Source organism: Sus scrofa, chromosome 11 (genome assembly GCF_054392235.1).
Source record: "Sus scrofa isolate SSC_HxYL_T2T_F1_AM1 chromosome 11, Sscrofa_HxYL_maternal_Yorkshire_Landrace_v2.0, whole genome shotgun sequence".
In the NCBI taxonomy this organism is placed as follows: domain Eukaryota; kingdom Metazoa; phylum Chordata; class Mammalia; order Artiodactyla; family Suidae; genus Sus; species Sus scrofa.
Window position 1 is genome coordinate 57,576,378 of NC_139393.1, and position 19,675 is coordinate 57,596,052.

The window sequence follows — 19,675 nt, forward strand, 5'->3', positions numbered from 1 at the left end:
CAAAATTAGGATTACTGGATCATTTGGTAGTTCTATTTCTAATTTTTTGAGAAACTTCTCTTTTCTACACACTTAAAAATTAGTTAAGAGGGTAGATCTCATGGAAAGTAATCTAATGACTAAAGTAAAATTAAATAAAATAAATGAAGCTGAAGGAGAATCCAGGTGTAGGGACAGATGTAGGCAGGGCAGCTTGTGTTGAAATAGTCATTTGAGGCCAAAAGCAACCTATGATAAACTGGAGCCAATTCACTGTTTAACTGCAAGTGTGTTTATTATGAGGTAACACTCACTACTAAAGAAAAAAATGGAGAAAGAAAAAAATGAAAGAAAACAATTGCCTATAACCTGCAGAATAATACAGTGGTCTAACAGTGAAAGGAATGGGAAACAGAGGTGGTGGCTTATTTCTCTTAGAAAATCCCATGATGAGACTTTAAAAGAAGGACTCTGTGTAGCCCTTAGGGATCTATATCCAGGACACATTCAGAGAAAGTTCATTTGTACTGAGTCTTTGATCAAAACTTACCTGTGGGCTTATGATTTGTGCTAGTTTCTGTCATTCTATTTCTTAGTGAGTCTTAACCCTACTGGTCTATGATAGAATGTGGCATGTTCTTAATTTTCTTAAGTTCCAAATCCTCTTGCAATTGTACTAAGTGCTGTGTAAAGCCTATAGAGCCTTTAATCCTTTTTCAAGAAAGAAATTGTTTCATACACACACACACACACACACACACACACACACACACACACACACACACTGGGATGTTTCAGGGGATTCTTTTTCTATTAATTTTTTGGCAGGGCTATACTGGTGGCAACTTGGCTGAACTAAGGAAAAGGGGGATGGATGCCTAGGGGGCAACATTTAAGGAGGTGCTTGCTCTCGGGATGTGAAAGTGGGAGTGAGTGCTTCTTAAGTGTTGCTCCCCAAGCAGGGTGCCCAGCTGTCCCCACTGCTGCTCTGCTGCTCAGTCTTGCCACCCACAAATTACTCTGGGAACTACTCTGAAGATATGAAGGGCTGCATACACTAGAAATGAGTGCTAGCACGTTTCTTTTCAGTATCATTTTAAAGATATAGTAACTGTGGATATGTAGATGTGTGGGGAAAGTAAAAAATAAATGTATGCTGCAGGTACAACCCTAAAAAGAAAAAAAAAATTTAAGTAAAAAAAAAATATATATATATAACAAAACAGGCACCATTAGAATCAACTCTATTTTCCTAAATTAAAGGTCTAATTTGTTCTTATATCAAGGTAAGTGACAGAGCATCTATAAGGGTCATTACTGTATTGAAATGAAAGTATGCAAAGCAAGTAAAACCATAGTAGGTTCTCAATAAATGGGAGCCATTATTTTCAAAAAATGACTATCACTAGCTCTGATCTGTGCTCAATATTGCATCCTCCTGATGTTAACATTTTAAAGTATGTATTAATTTAATTAATTAATTTTTGGGGTTTTTTTAGGGCCACACCTGTGGCATATGGAAGTTCCCAGGCTAGGAGTCAAATCGAGGCTATAACAGCTGGCCTGCACCACAGCCACAGCAAAGCCAGATCCAAGCCATGTCTTCAATCTACACCACAGCTCACGGCAACACTGGATCCTTAACCCACTGAGCAAGGCCAGGGATCGAACCCGAAACCTCATTGTTCCTTATAGGGTTCGTTTCCGCTGTGCCACAGCAGGAACTCCAGGTTTCTGCTTTAAAAAAACATCAGAAAGAGCACAAACCTTGGCTTTAAGTTTCTATTCCGTGACGTTCCCTGTAATACTTTTGTAGGTCACTTAATTTCTGTAATCATGAATTTCTCTATTTGTAAAATGGGGATAATAGAATCCTTATGCCATAAGACTGTAGGAAGGATTAAATGTTGTAGGTGTTAAAGTACTTTTTAAGTTTTAAAGTCCTATACACATGGTAAGAATTATCAATATTAATATTAATGTGAGCTGGGCAGTAATTACCTTGAAGCAATTAGCAGCTGTTAATATACTGAACTGGATTTACTTGTCCTAGTGAACTATACAATGACTTTATTCAAAGGGGAAAGGCAATCACTAATTTGTTCAAGCATCCATTAAGCACATATTATATGGCAGTTGCTATGCTAGGTGCAGTAGGCTATGCAAGCCAAGAGTTCCTGTCTTCAGGAATACCGGCAATAATGATCTGAGATAAATCATGTTGTATAGCAATCAAAGTGCTGTGAGATATTTAAACAAGAAAAGGTCACTTGTGTGGGGAGGTATCAAGAAAGATTTGACTGAGGTGTTTGGAATTAAGTCAAGAGTGTAACTGTATGGAAACATGACCAAATCTGAGTAGAGAGCTCCTCCTCTTACTAGCTTTGTGACCTGGTACAGTGACTTCTCTGAACTTGCAGGACTTGAATTAGAAATGAAATGTGAGGAGTTCCCATCGTGGCACAGTGGAAAGGAATCCAACTAGGAACCTTGAGGTTGCAGGTTTGATCCCTGGCCTCACTCAGTGGGTTAAGGATCCAGCGTTGTGGTGTAGGTAGCAGGCGTTGCTGTGGCTGTGGTGTAGGCCGGCGGCTACAGCTCCAATTAGACCCCTAGCCTTTGAACATCCATATGCTGCGGGTGAGGCCCTGAAAAAAAAAAAAAAAAAAAGAAAGAAATGAAATGTGAAAGCAATGCTTCCCAGACTATAATGTGCAAATGTAGGTGGAAAGCTTGTTCCAGAGCAGATTCTGATGCTCCGGGTCTGGGGTGGGGCCAGAGATTCTGCCTGTCTAACGAGCTCCCAGGTGATGCTGGTGAGGTTGATCCCTGGACCACACTTGAGAAGCAGGATGTCAACCCTTTGCACAGTGCCTAGAATGTAATAGCGCCTGCTCAATAAACATTCCCATTTGTACAGCTATTCTCAAATCACTGAATAATATAAAGCAACATCCCAGATGTAGAAATTGTTCATCAAACTTTGCCTGGAATTCCTACAACATTCTTATATAAGAATACATTTCCTAAATGTAAGCAAATCATAATTATTGGAGTTCCCATCGTGGCTCAGTGGTTAACCAATCCAACTAAGAACCATGAGGTTGTGGGTTTGATCCCTGGCCTCACTTGGATCTGGCATTACTGTAGCTCTGGCGTAGGCTGGCAGCTACAGGTCCAATTTGATCCCTAGCCTGGGAACCTCCATATGCCACGGATGCGGCCCTAGAAAACACAAAAAAGACAAAAAAAAATCATAATTCTTAATAACTGACAAAGATAAAGAAAATAAATCTTTAATATGAGTGCAAGTATTCTTCATGTAGCAATCAATGTAATCGCTAACCATTAAACAAATGGTTGGCTTTTTAATTAATAAGCATAATAATCATTTGAAGTTCTGGTTCATCAGAGTTTTTAAACAATTTGAGAACAAAAGTGTCAACAATAGCAAATGTATTACTTTGTTAGGTTCTAATTAATGTGTTTTAATTAGGTCAAAAATTTTTTATTCTCATATATTTCTTATTGTAACAATTCTCACATAACTTTTAAATACACTTCAAACATTGAGACTATCTTTCTCTGCTGTTTCTGAACTTTGTACATATGTCCATTGTTGCAGTTATAGAATATTATAGTAATAAACACTTTCTAAGTAAACTCTCAGCACCTTAGGTACCTAGCCCATATAAGGAGCTACGTAATTGGTAAGAGATTTCACTTTCCTAGCCACATGGCATCCCAGATAATATGGGACAATTGGCTGGTTTTATTTGCTTTAAAATGCCAATACATTAGTTATGTCTTATGTTTGAGGAAAGAGAAAGCAATTTAGGAAAATAGAAAATACATAAAAGGTGAAGTTCTCTGCAATCCAGAAATAGCAGCCTTGACCGTCAGAGCACCTGCACACAGATTTTGCTAATGACTTTGGTCCAATATGACAGCTGGAACAAAACCATCCTTTGCAGACACAGACTGAGATCACACACAATTCACTAGACTGAATAACTAGTCATCCTTCTCAAGTTTTACTTTCTGAATACACACAGCATCTTTTCTGCTAAAGCCCCTAAATTAAATTTTAAAACATTGATAATTTCTTATACAGAATTTACTATGTGCAAATGATAATGAAGTCAATGATGATAACAATAATAATGTCCTATATGCCTGGAGATAGAAGAGTATGCAAGTTTTTGCTCTAGTAGTTAAACTAGAATATATAATATATATGGAACATAATATACATGAAACATACATAAAATACATAAATATAGCTTATGACAACATATAATATGGTTATGACATTCATGATAGCAATATTAGCACTCTTTGAGATTTGAGAACATTTATATCATGGTGTCTATATATTTCTTTGTTTTTATGTAATTAACCTTTTGAAATGAAGAGAGAAATAAGAGCAATTTAAAAAGAAAAAGTAATCCGCACTCATCGGTGCATGTTTTAGTAGTTTTCTTAATTTTCCTTCGAAAAGCACAGCACGAGGATTCTTCTGGAATACAAATCACCGTAAATTCCGGCCTACAAGTGCATGACTAATCGAATTGCAGGCAGAGAGGATTGCTTGCTAATGCTCTCACTAGGTCTCTGTACTAAACGATTTGCTCAGAGAGCAATTGATGCCCCCAGAAAACTTTGAAAAATGTTCTAGTTAGAAACAACTTTGTCCGTGTCATATATTTTCTGTTTTTATCTCCATCATCTTTATTCTTTAGGACATTCGGATGAAAATTTCATCTCTTTTGCTGGAGGGTTCATGTGCTCCTGCTTATTCCTCACCTGAAATCATGAGCTCATTGTGACAGTAGAAGATGCCAAATTGGGTGTCATGGAAATCACTGTGCAGAACCCAACCCCCAGCCACCACGATTATAAGACAAAAAAGAAAGAAAAGAAAGGCCAGTAATTTGTCTTCAGAACATGAAACCCATTACTTATAAATTATTGTTAATTATATATTGAGATAAATATAGAATCATCATTTCTACAAGCCTTGGAAATAGACAAGCTCTTAAAAATTTATTGGTGTCCTTAAGATTTGGATAATATAAAACAATAAATCACTATGCATGTGGGCTGCCTTCTGAGCTCCTCAAAAAAAAAAAAAAAAATTACTGTAGAATTGCAAATCCTGAACTTCTGGCTATGGGTATGGTGACAGCTCTATTTAACTCTCCCTTGTCTATTCTGGGGGCGGGGGGTGGGGGTGGCGGGTACTGTAAATTTGCAGAAGTGCTACTGGCCTGCCACAAAGTACGTCCCCATTGCTGCTTATTACTTTGCCTCACCCACCACTCTCCAGACAATTCAGCCTGTCCAGGACCCCCAAAGTTCAGTCACCAATACTACTAGAGTTCAAAACATCATTATCCAATCCCAGACTAGTAGAGCTGAAACTAGCAAATGGAGTTGAGGTGGGGAGAAGTTTGTATAAAGAGCTAAACTAGAGGGAATCTGTAGATCAGGGAGGCAGTAAAATTTGAATTGACTTCATGAGTACATTTGGAATACCTTAACATCAGTGTCATGAAGATTATCATTGTCCAACATGAAAACATCACAAAGCACTTTCCAAATGACTAAATCATAGAGATTCAATACATTTTGCCCCTTCATTATAGCTGTATTTCATATTGGCTGGATTTTCTTGGAATCTTAGGGTACCAGAGATTTAAGTTATGTGAACTGTTTTTATTTTAAACAGAAGGGCAAAACACATGTAGCCGGTGTGAGCATAATTGAGGTTAACAGGAGTGTTGAAGGCCAAAGAGAATCTTTGTTACAATTCGATCTTAAAGACTACATTGGCCGAGCATTCTAATTTATCTAAACTCTCTGAACCTTGGTTTCTTCATCTCTAAAATGGAATTAATAATACGTAATTCCCAGGGTTGTGAGAATTAAGTAAACAATATATATGAAGAATCTAGCATGGTGCCTGGCATAAAACAGGAATTTAGTAAATACGTTTCCCTTCCCCTTTACTATGGAGGATTCTAGGACATCAAAGATACGGGACCTAAAGTCCACAAATTTACAATCTAATTAGGATGATGAGACGATGCTTCTAGAAATGAAATATACAGAAGCTAATGATGAAAAGTGGTAACTAAGTATGCAGTAGGGTCCATAGAGCTAAGAAGAAGAGAGAATTTTTAACAGGTACAATCTGGGAGATTTTCCAGGGAGGAGCTAGAACTTGGATGGTTATGTATGAGTAGGGTTGGGACAGGTAGTGAGTAGGTGAGAGGGCAGGGAAGCCCAGAGTGAGTTTGGCAGTTGGTGACGTGATGGGTTGGCAGGAGCAGTCCTGAGAGATAGGACTGAAAACAGTGAGATGGGGGCAAGCGAACTAAATCAAGAGGTTCAGGTATACAGCTAACAGGAGACAGTGGAATTGTTTGAATGCAAGAATGGCATGTCAAAGGAGTGATTTAGAAAATAATCCAACAGTACAGACTTCATATACATTTGCTTCCTTCCAAGTCACTTGTAAGTTCCTAACTCAAAGAAACTCTGCCCTCATCCACTGAGCTAAAACAAGTGATAGCCTATCAAGCTGACAGCAATAGTTGTTTTGTGTGTGTGTGTGTGTGTGTGTGTTTTCCATTGAATGGCAGAAAGGTTTCTACTTGCCTGTCTGTGATTATTACACAGTATTATTCATTAACCATATATACATTATACATGATTGATGTAGTTCAGATTGGGCAATATTTAGATGCAAAAGACCTAGCTTGCTAATGAATGTGGTCAGAAACTACATCATGTGTGTGACTTTTAGTGGCCTTCAACTCTTGCCTGCTAGCCTACTGTTTCTTACCTTTGAAATTCTACTCTGAAACACAGGATTATGAGGGTTTCTAGTATACTCAGACATCCCAAAGCAATGCACTTGAATTTTTAAATGCCCTTAAAATGCATGATCATTGTTCAAAGATTTACTAGGCACCTAGAGGTCTCTACAGATATGAGAAGAACCTCATAAATATCTAGATAAAATAAAAACTTTATCTTAAAATAATTTTGAATGAAATTTTCCAGGTTCTATATTACCCTACATATATTCATATGATGTGACACTTTGATAGTTGAGAAAGACCTTATTCTCAAGTGGTTTGTCACCTTGGGGAAAAATCGATTGTACTTTCTTCAGTAGCTCCTATAGAAGGCTACTTTTTTCACACCTGTTATTTGTTCTTAACTGTACACCAACTTATGCTAATACAGTACCTAAGATGGAACAATAATATTGACTTCATAGAGTCATTGCAAGGATTAAGCAAGATGAAGCACAGAAAGAATTTAGTACAATGCCTAGCACATAATAATCATTCATTAAATGTCAATAAACATTACTATTGAAACAGATTAACCTTTACTATCTTCACTATTGCAAGATGGGAAGAAGTTACCCATTCTGGTTGAGCTAGTCCCACAGTGAAAAAGAAGGCCACATTTTTCTTTGGTAGGGAATTACGTGATAGTTAAAAATTTATTCAACAAAGCTTTTTTGAGTACTTTCTTTATTGCCACTACCAAAGCAGTTGCAGAGTGTCCAAAGATAAATAAGTCCAATTTCTTGCCCTCTAGAGTCCCATAATCAATTGGGATACACATACAGAGATATAATTGAAATCCAAAGGAACAAACACAAGAGAGTTATAGTCAAAGTCCCATGAAAGTACAGAGGAGAGAGCAATTAACTCGGTATGACAGGTTAGAAAAGAGAGGAAAGGTGATTATTTAATTGAGCCTAATTAAAAGAATGATATTGTGTCAAGCAGGAAATGGTAGGAAAGGGCATTCTAGCTGGATAAATATCATATGCAGAGAATCAAAAGGGTGAAAAAAAAACATACTCTGCTAGGAGAAAAGTATACTTCTGTGTTTTTTTAAATTGCAGTTGTTTTTGTTTTGTCTTGGAGCCTGAGGTATGAATTAGAAATATAGGTGAAAGATGGTTAGGGAATGGATGAATTGTGGTGTGATTTAAATGGATGACATGCTAAAGAAATTTTAATTCAATTTGAATTTAAAATGTTCATATAAGAGAGCTATAGTGTCAGAACATGTTTTCAAAAGAAAAGTGGTGGGCAGTATGGAGGATAGATTGGAGACAGGCAAGATAGAAGGCGGGAAGACATTTCAGGATGTTGCTTTTTGTTGTTGTTGTTGTCTTTTGAGGGCTGCATCGGCAGCATATGGAAGTTCCTAGGCTAGGGATTGAATCAGAGCTGCAGCTGCAGGACTACACCACAGCCACAGCAATGTAGATCTGAGCCACGTCTGCAACCTACACCACAGCTCACAACACCACCAGATCCTTAAACCACTGAGTGAGGCCAGGGATCAAACCTGCGTCCTCATGCATAATAGTCAGGTTTGTTACTGCTGAGCTCTGATGGAACTCCAGGATCTTACTTTCATAGACTATCAAGAAAGGATGATAACCTGAACTAAAACAGTGAGCATAGGAATAAAGGACAAGGGGTACTGACTAATGAGGAATAAAAGATGAGAAAATACTTTGGGGAACTCATAACATTCTATCTGTGCAAAGGTGAAAGGGCACTAACAGAGCAGGGATGTCAGAAGATGTATTTAAGGGGAACTGTATATCAGATGGGTTGGCTTATTGCTGTAACAAACAACTTCAACATTTCAGTAGCTTAACAAATAGAGTTATGTCTTAACTTATTCAAGCTCAATTATTAGAGATATTACATGTCTGCTCCACATGGTCCAGCCATGCCTGGGGGCCACCCAGCTCTCTGCTGGATCTTTAACATCCAGCAAGCAGACAGGGAGCTAGAGAATAGAAGGTAAAAGTAGGTCTTATGGGCCAGGCCTAGAAATGTGCACATAACTTTCAACAAAACTCTACTAAGCAAATACAGCTACATCTAATCGCAAAAATGGCTAGGAAATGTGGCCTGGAGATATAACCAAGAAAAAGAAGGAAATGAAATGATTTTGTGAAACACTAGCGAGTCTCTGCAGTGGTACATCTTAGTGAAGACGTCTAGGAAGCAGGCAAATCTCTGAAGTTCAAGGGAAGTCCTGATGGAAGATGGAGGTTCAGAGATCATAACTATGCAGAGGGCGTAGACGGTGTGGTCAAGGACTGGTGTGTACCATAGAAAAGAAGGCACTGCTACAAAGATGTCTACCACACAGAGACTGGATATAAAAACCAGGTGCAAATGTAACATGGTAGTTCTCCATGTCCACTCTCTGGGTCATGGTCTTTTAGAAAGCTGACATGCGAGTGTGTTTGTCCCTAATCTATCATCTATTTATCTATTTATCCATCTATCTACTATCTTCCTATCTATCTCTAAACTTGTATATTGAAAGCCTTGTAAGGACAAGACACTGTACTAGGGACTTGGGATCTGGCTATGAACATTTGTGGCAATTACATTTGTGCAAGGGAGATAAAAGCAAATTATTCCATTATTTTCTATGATTTTACTTTTGGTTAAAGAAACAAATCAGAAGCACAAGATGGGATGAGAGTATAAAGAACTAGTGACTGGCCTACACAGACAAAGGAAACTTCTGAAAGAGTCTTGTGTGGGCCACAGAAATGAATATGTTATGAACTCCCGCCCTTAAAGAAATAGCTGAGCATTTGCAGCAACATGGATGGAACTAGAGACTCTCATACTAAGTGAAATAAGTCACAAAGAGAAAGATAAATGCTATACGATATCACTTATATCTGGAATCTAATATACGGCACAAATGAAATTTTCCACAGAAAAGAAACTCATGGATTGGAAGAACAGATTTGTGGTTGCCAATGGGGAGGCAGAGGGAGTGGGATGGACTGGGAGTTTGGGGTGAATCGTTGCAAACTATGGCATTTGGAGTGGGTAAGCCATGAGATCCTGCTGTATAGCACAGGGAATATATCTATTCACTTGTGATGGAACATGATGGAGGATAATATGAGGAAAAGAATATGAATATATGTGTATGACTGGGTCACTTTGCTACAGTAGAAACTGACAGAACACTAAATCAACTATAACGGAAAAAATAAAAATTAAAAATTTTAAAAAAAAGAAATAGCTGAGGAGGGGAAAGTGTAAGACCCTACTAGAAACAAGTAGTCCTGTATTACAAAACTGAAAGTTAAAAATGCCTCTAAGAAAGAGTCACATAAAGTATTTTTGAGTGTCTAGGAGGGAGAGATGACCCTTAGGGGAAGAAAGATACCCAAATGGAAGACATTGGTCTTTACAATGTGCCTCTAAAGACACAGCATGGAAATGTGATTAGGCTGACCTTTTGGCAGTGGGGCTGGGAATGGATAAAGGTAAGGGGAGGGGGGCAAGGATGAAAAATGCTTAGGAAATCATTTCTCTTAATCCTTGGAGGATGACAAGTAGGTAACCAGCTGAAAGATCATTTGGGAGCAGATAGCAGAAGGCTAGGTTGGACTAAAGAGATTAAGACATGCAAGTGGGAGGCTATTTTAATTACTCTCAAAAGAGGACTGGGACAGATTGAATTAGAAGAATTAGAAGCAAGGAGTTCCCGTTGTCGTGTCGCTCAGTGGTTAACGAATCCGACTAGGAACCATGAGGTGGCGGGTTCGATCCCTGGCCTTGCTCAGTGAGTCAAGGATCCGGTGTTGCCACGAGTTGTGGTGTAGGTCGCAGACATGGCTCGGATCCTGCATTGCTGTGGCTCTGGTGTAGGCCGGCAGCTACAGTTCCAATTAGACCCCTTGCCTGGGAACCTCCATATGCTGTGGGAGTGGCCCTAGAAAAGACAAAAAATAAATAAATAAATAAATAAAGACAAAAACAAAACAAAACAAAAACATCAGAACAAACTCAAGAAAAAATTTAAAAAAAAAAGACAAGAAATAGCAACAACAACAACAAAAAAGACAAAAGACAAAAAAAAAAAAAAAAAGGAGTTCCCGTCGTGGCGCAGTGGTTAACGAATCCCACTAGGAACCATGAGGTTGCGGGTTCGGTCCCTCCCCTTGCTCAGTGGGTTAACGATCCGGCGTTGCCGTGAGCTGTGGTGTAGGTTGCAGACGCGGCTCGGATCCCTCTCTGGCGTAGGCCGGTGGCTACAGCTCTGATTCGACCCCTAGCCTGGGAACCTCCATGTGCCGTGGGATCGGCCCAAGAAATAGCAACAACAACAACAAAAAAGACAAAAGACAAAAAAAAAAAAAAAAAAGAATTAGAAGCAATAGGACTTGCCCCTTTTTCAACAAATATTTATTGAGCACTTACTATGAACCAAATACTCTTCACTGCTGGGGCCAAAAGCTCTCTTCCTTTTCTCATTAGTGCTTCAAGGAAACAAAGGCCATCCAAGGGATGCAAACTTCATTTGGTTCTTTCCCTGCATTACTGCTGCTGTTCAGTTCTTTTTACCCCACATGTCTTACAGTTATTGTTCATTCACCAGTCTGTCTGCAAATAGCACGCTGCTTTAGTGGGAAGTAAAATAATGTCAAGGACCAGCTATACTGAAGTCCACACAGGCATAGCTAGGCACTGCCATGTCACACTACATACATGTTATCTTGGCCTAACAGACTTTCTATTTGCACAAACTGTGAACTGGCAGTTGGTATTTATATACAGTCTGTCCCCCAGGGCTGACCCATGGGCATGCAAGTCTTCCAGAGCTGGCAGCCTTCTGTGAATGCTGATCGTGTCCTGAGTTTTTATATAAACGTATCCTAATGTGGGTTTCAAACTTGGAGCTATCTGGCCATGCACTCCTTCATTCAAAATAAAACACAAAAATATTTAGCTGTGCAAATAGGACCAGTGCTTCCAAATAGGTTTCAATTTGGGCCACTCCCCATAAATCTCTTCGGATTCCTTTGCTTTCTGTTTACAAAAGGGAAGGAGAAAAAAAAAAAAAGCTAGTGGTGTGCTAGCATCTTCGTTTTTGCGGGTTATGCACAGTGTGAAGTAAGCATCACTAAATAAAGCACCTGCCAAATAACTACATTCTGGTTACAAAGAGAACGCACTGTATGACTAAAATCTTAAATCTAATTAAGAAATTTTTGAATGCTATGTCTTTGAAACCTTCCAACAACAACAGAAAATATATTTCAGCTGGTACCTGTGAATTGCCAGCTTTGTACATAAAAGAAACAGCTTGTTCTAAAGCTGAACTTCAGTAAATTACACAGGTGATGTCTTTCACATGCCCTTTATAAGGGAACATTTTTCTGCTAAAACCTTTGGGTAGCAGTATCTTTGAGCACTTCCCACTGCCAATGGGTTCTTCCATGAAGGGTTAAAAAATATTGTGCAGATTCCATAGTCATTATGCTATTTTCAGTTATCAAAATCTGAAATTAACATAGTTACTGAAAGTAGTTTGTGCAGGAATAACTAGAAAAAATAGCCTCAAAAAGTGTATTTTAGCAAAAGGCAAAATAGCGAATAGCTGCTTGCTGGGTATACATATTTTCTAAATTTAAGATGAAAATCAGGCTGAAACTAGGACAACAAAGAAAGCTTCTGTGTGCTTTTATTGAAAAGAAGAATCTTAATATGTTTCTGCATACTCCAAGAACAGATTTTTTCATTCTTCCTTTATCTATTTAAAAGGATATGGAAAGAAAGAAAATTTTGGAACATTTCCTAATAGTTACAAAATGTTTATGACTTGAAAAAAATGAAAAAAATAAATCTATTTCTTGTCACACCCCTTAGGCGATGTATCTCTGTACACTTGGGTGAAAATTAAACACTGAAATATCTGGGTGGAAAAAACATCCTATTACTCAATATTTGGTCTACAAAATGATGTGAATATTTGACATTTATAAAGCAAAATATACAAATATTACTATTTCTCTTTCCAAGTGTATCTTTTACCATGTAGCCAATAATTAAAGAAAATGTAATCTAGGACTTGGTGCTCTAAGGTTGACTTTTGCAACAGTATGTTCTATGTTTTGTGGGGAAAATGGGTTTAGATCCCTATAATGCAGTTGTGCATTTTACTTTGTGTGTATGTGCATAAAATAAATCCTAGGGCTTTTCGAGGTCATGAAGGATTGTGCTCTGAAGACTTAAAATATTTTAGAATTATCCTTCTTTTCATACATATAACTTTGAGTGCATTTAAAGAAAGATCACCACAAAGTGCTTTTGACCATGTATGGTTGTATTTTGCATTCTCAACCTACTACACGTAGGCTACTCTTGACAAGTGAAGAATTAGAAAGTCTTTTCTAATTGCATTTAAGGGAATGGTCACCATGGACATATGCTTGTGTACATATATTTTATACATCTTTATGTGTGTGTACGCATATATACACATCTGTATATTTAATTTATATATGTACCCATATACACCTGCAGGCACACATGGGTTTACAGACAACATATGGGTGCTTTATTGAGTTCACGTGATCAGCAACCAATATGCTAGCCTGGCTTTTATCTCTTTTTAAACAAGAGCCAGATTTGCCTCTGGCCACACTGTGCACTCTGTAGAATATACACCCAACTTCAAAAGGGCCATGTAAGCAATGAGCTTTTGAAGCCAGACGGAAGGCATATGTCTAAATGCCTTAAGGCACAAGAAGGTCAACATATGCCCTTACGGTCACACAGAGGTGTGTCTCTCTGTGATCAAACCAGCAATGAAGAGTCTCAAACTAGTCACTCCCGTGTTACATCTGTCCATACCCACGAAGGCTAATTCCCACAGAAAGTATCATGATGCCCCCAACCACCCCAAGAGATTGCTTTTCTTAACAGCAGCTCATGGACTAAGCAAATGATTTCTGAAGCTGTCCCTAATAATAGTTCATAGTAGTTACCCTTCATTGAGTGCTCATAACATTCCAGACCCTCTCCCTATTATGTGATAAGTACTGTTATTTTCCCCCTTTATTCATGATTTTATATCTATTTAATCCTTGTCATACCTCCATGAAATGTGTACTAACATTATTCCCATTTTATAGATTATGAAGCCAGTGCAAAAAAGGGAACTTGCCAGGATCACACAGACAGGGAAAGGCAAAGCTGGGACTGGAGCCCAGGTTTTTTACCTGTCCAAAGCTCATGCCTACAATTTTTTTTAAATAGTTAGCATTTACTGAACACTTAAAATGTATCAAGCATTGTGCTAAACACTTGGCATACATTATCGCTCTGCTACACGTCACCCACTGTGACGTGGAGATGTTCATGGTCCTTCCTCATTTCATAACATTTCCTGCTTTTAAATCCCATGTATTCTGCCTCGCCTGAAGATTTTGTAGAGCTGGAAACAAAAGCACAAAGTGCACTGCAGAGCAGAATTAGAACCCGACCCATAAATTTCTGTCGAATCACTATTCCTCCAGGTCACTTTATTTTCTAGAGGAACCACTGGCAATTCACATCTAAATACCCTTAAACAAGAGACAAGCCCCTCAACAAGGATTGATGGCGAGATCTCAGCCATGGGTCATCTTTCATCATCAACACATGAGTGCACTTGCAATAGAAACCCGTGTGAGTCAAGCACTGCTCACACGCCCCCTGTTGTATGTGAAAACTATGGGTTGCCTTGTCTATGCTTGTGACTGAGGCCACATACACTAGAACACTCTCCCTCCCAAGCAGACCCTCTTGAGGCCCCTCTGCCCTGTGTACCTAACACAAGTACCTTGTACAGTACCTGACACCTCAAGCCATTCAATGAACCTTTGCATCTTTCATTGTCTCCAAACACAGAGCTTCCACCCTGAATATGATAAGCACCCATTTAGAAAACTATGTTGAGTACCATGCTGGTGATAAAGAAGCATGTCTGTGTGATTGTGCCGTCATCCCTCCAAACCCCGATCACCAGAGGACCCCTTGCCAAAGTCACACAGCCCCATCCTCCGTAGGGTCCATGGAGCCCACGGCATTCTCAGCACTGTCTGGTCAGCAGGGCACCAGTCACCTGCTGGCTTTTCACCAGACAGTGGAGCTGCCTAGTCAGATTTTTGGAGGCTGCTGCCCACACTGGAGCAGGCTGGGCTCACACTCTTGGCCATGATGGAGGTTGGAGCTTTCCCAGAGCTGAGTCCTATAGACAAGCACCACTGGCACATCTCTGAAGGCTGTGTAGCTGCAGCTGGGGTCTAGCACAGCACACTTCATCACTCCAGAGAGAGAAGAACCTAACTCTTAACAAGAGAGATGTCCACTCCAGTGCAAACTGGCTCAGCCTCACACACCTGCCCATGAAATAGGAATACACCGATTAGCCACATGATGTACGGAAGAGGGAATCCAGAAGAATGGGCATGTTCACCTGCCCAGAGGAAGCAACTTGCTGGGATTCTTAAATTCTCCATTGTCTTGTTGAATAACTTCCCAGATTTAGTCAGGTGTTACTCAGGCCCCCCTTTCTCTTGCTTTCACACACATAATAAACAATCCTACCACACAAAATAAAGCTAATTATGTTTGACTTTTCCTTGACATGATGGTAACATATTGACTATCCCTGAGACTGTTTGTCTACTGTAGGGAAACATAATGGAGTCCTTATTAAAGACAGTGGGAAAGAACTGATGCTGTGCATGCCTGTGTGTGTGTGTGTGTGTGTGTGTGTGTGTGTGTGTGTGTGTGTGTGTGTGTTTTGCTTTCCCAATACATTCACCTACATTCAGCCTTAGCATCTATGATGACACCCTGGGGTAGATTCTTGCAGCTCCCAGCCCAGCTTCAATCTCCTGAGATCATCAGAAGATGATACAAAAAGGTGGGATTGCCTCCATGATATCTACTTCAGAAACCTAGAAGGTGAAGTCTCCAAGGCGGCCATTTTCTTTCTTTGCTAAATATTTATACTTTCAAAACAAAGCAGGGTAATCCTCAAAGCCCCACTCCATAACATACAATGGATCACAAAATTTTCAGAGCTTACAGTATCTGTGAAAACTAACATTCTCATTCTGCAACCAACAGAAAGCAGCAACACTACAAAAAACATGTTATGACCGTCTAATTGCTCTTTCTGTACAAACCCAAAAACAAACAAAAAGAAAAACCTCTCTAGAATAAACATCAAAAGCTTGGCATCTTGTGTGCTCTTAAGCCAAGCAAGGATATAACCTTTGGCTACTACTCTTCTGGGTAAATAACCACATTCATTGAATAAACATTCTTTGGGAAGCCATTCTGCTCCTGACTTGCTAGACTTTGGAGAATAAAAGAATGCATGCTTGTGGTGCCTGCCTTTAAAGACGATAGAATCTAAAAAGGAGGTGGGCAACATGGACAAAATAATAGCTCCCTACTTCACTGAGCTCTCACAGCGTAAGAGTTATTGACCCTAACATAAATTATCTAATTTGATTCTTACAAACACCTGCAAAAAAGATCATTCTAGCCTCATTTAGAGAGGAGGAAACTGAGACTCAGAAAGTTCATGACTCTTACCCAAGGTCACTCAGCTAGAACATAGCAGCACCTATTAGGGTTCATTCCCTGGTCTGTCCAGCTCCAGACTCACACTCATCCTACTGGACCAGAAGCTCAGGGAGGGAGATGAATGCGAATTTCCACAGCAATACAGCCTGATGGTTTGGCTGTGCTCACCTCGCTTTACCTCCTGTGACTCCAAGGACCCGAGTGGACCAAGCCTTCCCTCCAGCATTACCTAAGGGAAAATTTAAGAGTCCTTTGGTGAATAAACCAAAGTGAATGATCAATAGCCCTGCCAGCTCTGGATCCCACTGAAAGTGAGAAGGTAGGCAAAGCCAGATGATCACAGAAAAGTTAAGGAACGTTGATTCAGCATTGACCAGCTGGCATATAGGAGGTAAACAATAAACAGCAGCTGGTCCTTGAAACCAAGATGGCAGGTTGGGGTGGTGCGTAGAGAAGGTATGTGAAAATTAGAACTACTTTCCACTTCTGTGACAGGCAGGGCAGAGCCCAGGCTACCTAGTGCATCAAATACTACTGACTCCCAGAGCAACAGCAGTGGTTGAATTTCAAAATTAAAAAGTTGAAAAAGAATAAGAGGTGATGGCACCAGTGTTCTTATGTTTGGGTCCTAGCTCATGAACACACATAAGGCCAACCTGGCTATTCAAAGAGTGAGTTCTCTCATTTGGGCTCTGAAAACTCTCAGGAAATTGTGATCTCTTCTGTGTTGTATATTCATAGAAAATATCTGAATTCTAACCTGTACAGCTCTACTTACTTCCTGTGTAAATCCTTATCCTTAGGACTTGAAAAATCAAACTAATAAAACAGACTTTTTTTTTTTTTTTTTAGGGTTTTAAAAAGGAGCTTGCCGCCATAATCCTTGTTAGAACACCCAACACGTTTCCTTTGTTTAGGGCCAAAACCATGTTTATTCACTTATGAACTGGCCATCAGAGAATCTAAAATTTTAGCCCCTCTTTTTTAACACATAAATGACTAGGAGGTACAGGATTTCAGCCACCTTGGCCTCAGTTTTTCCACCTGTGAAATGCATAAAAGTGATTTTTGGGGAAAAATCTAACATAGTCATGTTTTTTTAAAGTATCTAGATAGTTACTTAAAAAGCAAGTTAAGATGGAGAATGGAGGTAAAACATAACAGTTAGATGGAGCATTGTGTCCTACAACTGTCTTTGATTTAAATAAAATGAAGACTAATACGAAATGGGTTTGGGGTTCAATTTGTGACCTTAAAAATAGATTATGATCACATCATCAATAAGCACTATTTTGTGTTACTTCCAGATCATTTGAAATGCTTATAGGTCATAAAATAAACTATTATTATTTTCAAGAAGGAGCTTTTTCGGATTCCGATAACTACTAAAGAACTCAAGATAATTTGTTTCATATGCCATCTTTTCAGGAATGATCATTTGGAAAGCAGAGTGACTCCAGTGGAAAAGCTTTTGTACCATCAGAATCTAATTAAGTAACTAATTACCCATAGATGACAGTAAAGCACATTGCAGATACCAAGAGCTATGTAAAATCTTAATGAAATAAAATTCCTCTGCCCCACAAATGCATTCCTGAAAACTGGCACTTTCTCTACTCTTAGAGAAATGAAATAAAGGGAAAAATCAGACACTGAAAGGGAATGCTCTACACAGTCTTGCCCATGTCTGAATGTCTTTGTCTCCCCTAAAACGTAAAATCAGAACACTAGCTCTCAGTCCTGTCCAGTACTGGGCAGACTAAGCTAAGCTGTTCCTAAATCATAGATGTTAAGTAATGCACACCAGCGAAAGACCATGAATTGAGGGTAGATGATTTTAAAACATTGAAGGTTTTGAATTAAGCTTCCCTTGGTAATGCTTAATGTAAACCTTTAGAAGTCAGAGATCAACTTCTGGAAAAACAACTTCCAATTTCTATCAGTAGGTCATACTTCAGTTACTTTGGTACCTATTGCTTAAGAAGAGGCAGCTAAAAGCCATTTAATTTATGTAATTTATATAAATATATATTTATTTATACATTTCAGGTTGGGTCTTTTGGTGTTTGTTTGTTTTGGTTTGTGTTTTGGCAAGCCACAGCTAAAATAGAATGGGAAAGCAATTCAGTAGAAACTGTTCAGGCTTACTCTAGTGAGTACCAACTACAGTGCATGTAGTTTTTACCATGAATGTGTGAGATTTACATGGATTTCTTTTCAAAAGCTCCAAAGAATAATGAATCCTTCCCAATGTCATGTGGACTGCCCTGTTTCTATTTATTTTACATAGGCCCTCAGATGTTCTGCTGTCTGCCAGGATGTGTTGATGAGTTGATTTATTCATCTTGTTTTTCAGTTTGTAATGACAGCTTTTAAATTAAGATAACAGTTTTAAAAGGTAGTAAATAAATGGGTAAGGAAGCCCCAGCAGACAGAAATGATGTTACACAAGATCCCAGCCTGAAAAGCCCTCCCTGAGAAGTTCTGCAAACCACTATGGATAAGCTTGAAAGTATCTTTACATCCTATTTCACATGGGCTAAAACCTAATTTATCCCACAAAGGGAATGATCTGACTATCCCCAACTGGCATCCATGGAAAGTAAAAATCTCCCTAGAGCTACAGCTAAAAGGCTGGTCAGATAATTAGAGCTGAATATTCATTGGCTGGAAATTTTCTTACCATTTGCTAGAAGAAATTTGTTTTTGCTTAAATTTTTCCATCTATTTTGTTTTACAGTGAAATCCTAAGATATCATTTTTTTAAAGTATAAAAAATAATTTTAAAAATTAATGAATTAGTTGATAAGGCGAAAATGACTTCTATAAAATCGGGGCGGAAACCTCCAGTTCCCTTTCAATGCTATTTTCTTTTCGTCACTTAGAGATTCGAAGAAGATGAAAGCACAGTGATGCCTCTTTTTCTTTGCCTATTGCTTCTATGCACCTCCCAGCACCTCAATATTTTTAAAGCCTCTTTCATGGCTAACTCATATTTTTTACCATTTTGTCTCAGCAGTCCTGCACCTTTCCCCTTTTCTTCTATGTATTTTCTCTTTGTAGTATGAACCTGTTTTGTTGTTGGCGTTTTGCATTAGGGTTCTTCCAGTTTGCAAGGCAAGAATGCATGGGATTCTCCCCTTTCCACCCTCCCATTGCCCTTTTTGTGGTCATGTATATTTCTTGGAGCGTTTTTTTCTCATACCCTAGAGAACAATCTACCACTTATATTCCTTCTG

At 38.9% G+C, this 19,675-nt stretch overlaps 1 protein-coding gene across 4 annotated transcripts in view; it reads right to left on the reverse strand.

Annotated features, from left to right (window-relative positions):
• The window catches only part of LOC146398640 (uncharacterized), a 246,506-nt gene that overhangs the window by 71,020 nt on the left and 155,811 nt on the right, over positions 1–19,675 (reverse strand). Inside the window, exon 3 of one of the 4 annotated variants that reach the window (XM_084982034.1) lies at positions 13,921–16,665. The exons of the other annotated variants lie outside the window; for them this stretch is intronic. The gene's annotated coding sequence lies outside the window, so the exon portion shown is untranslated. Of the gene's footprint in view, positions 1–13,920; positions 16,666–19,675 lie in introns of those variants that run through there. 4 annotated transcript variants of the gene reach the window in all.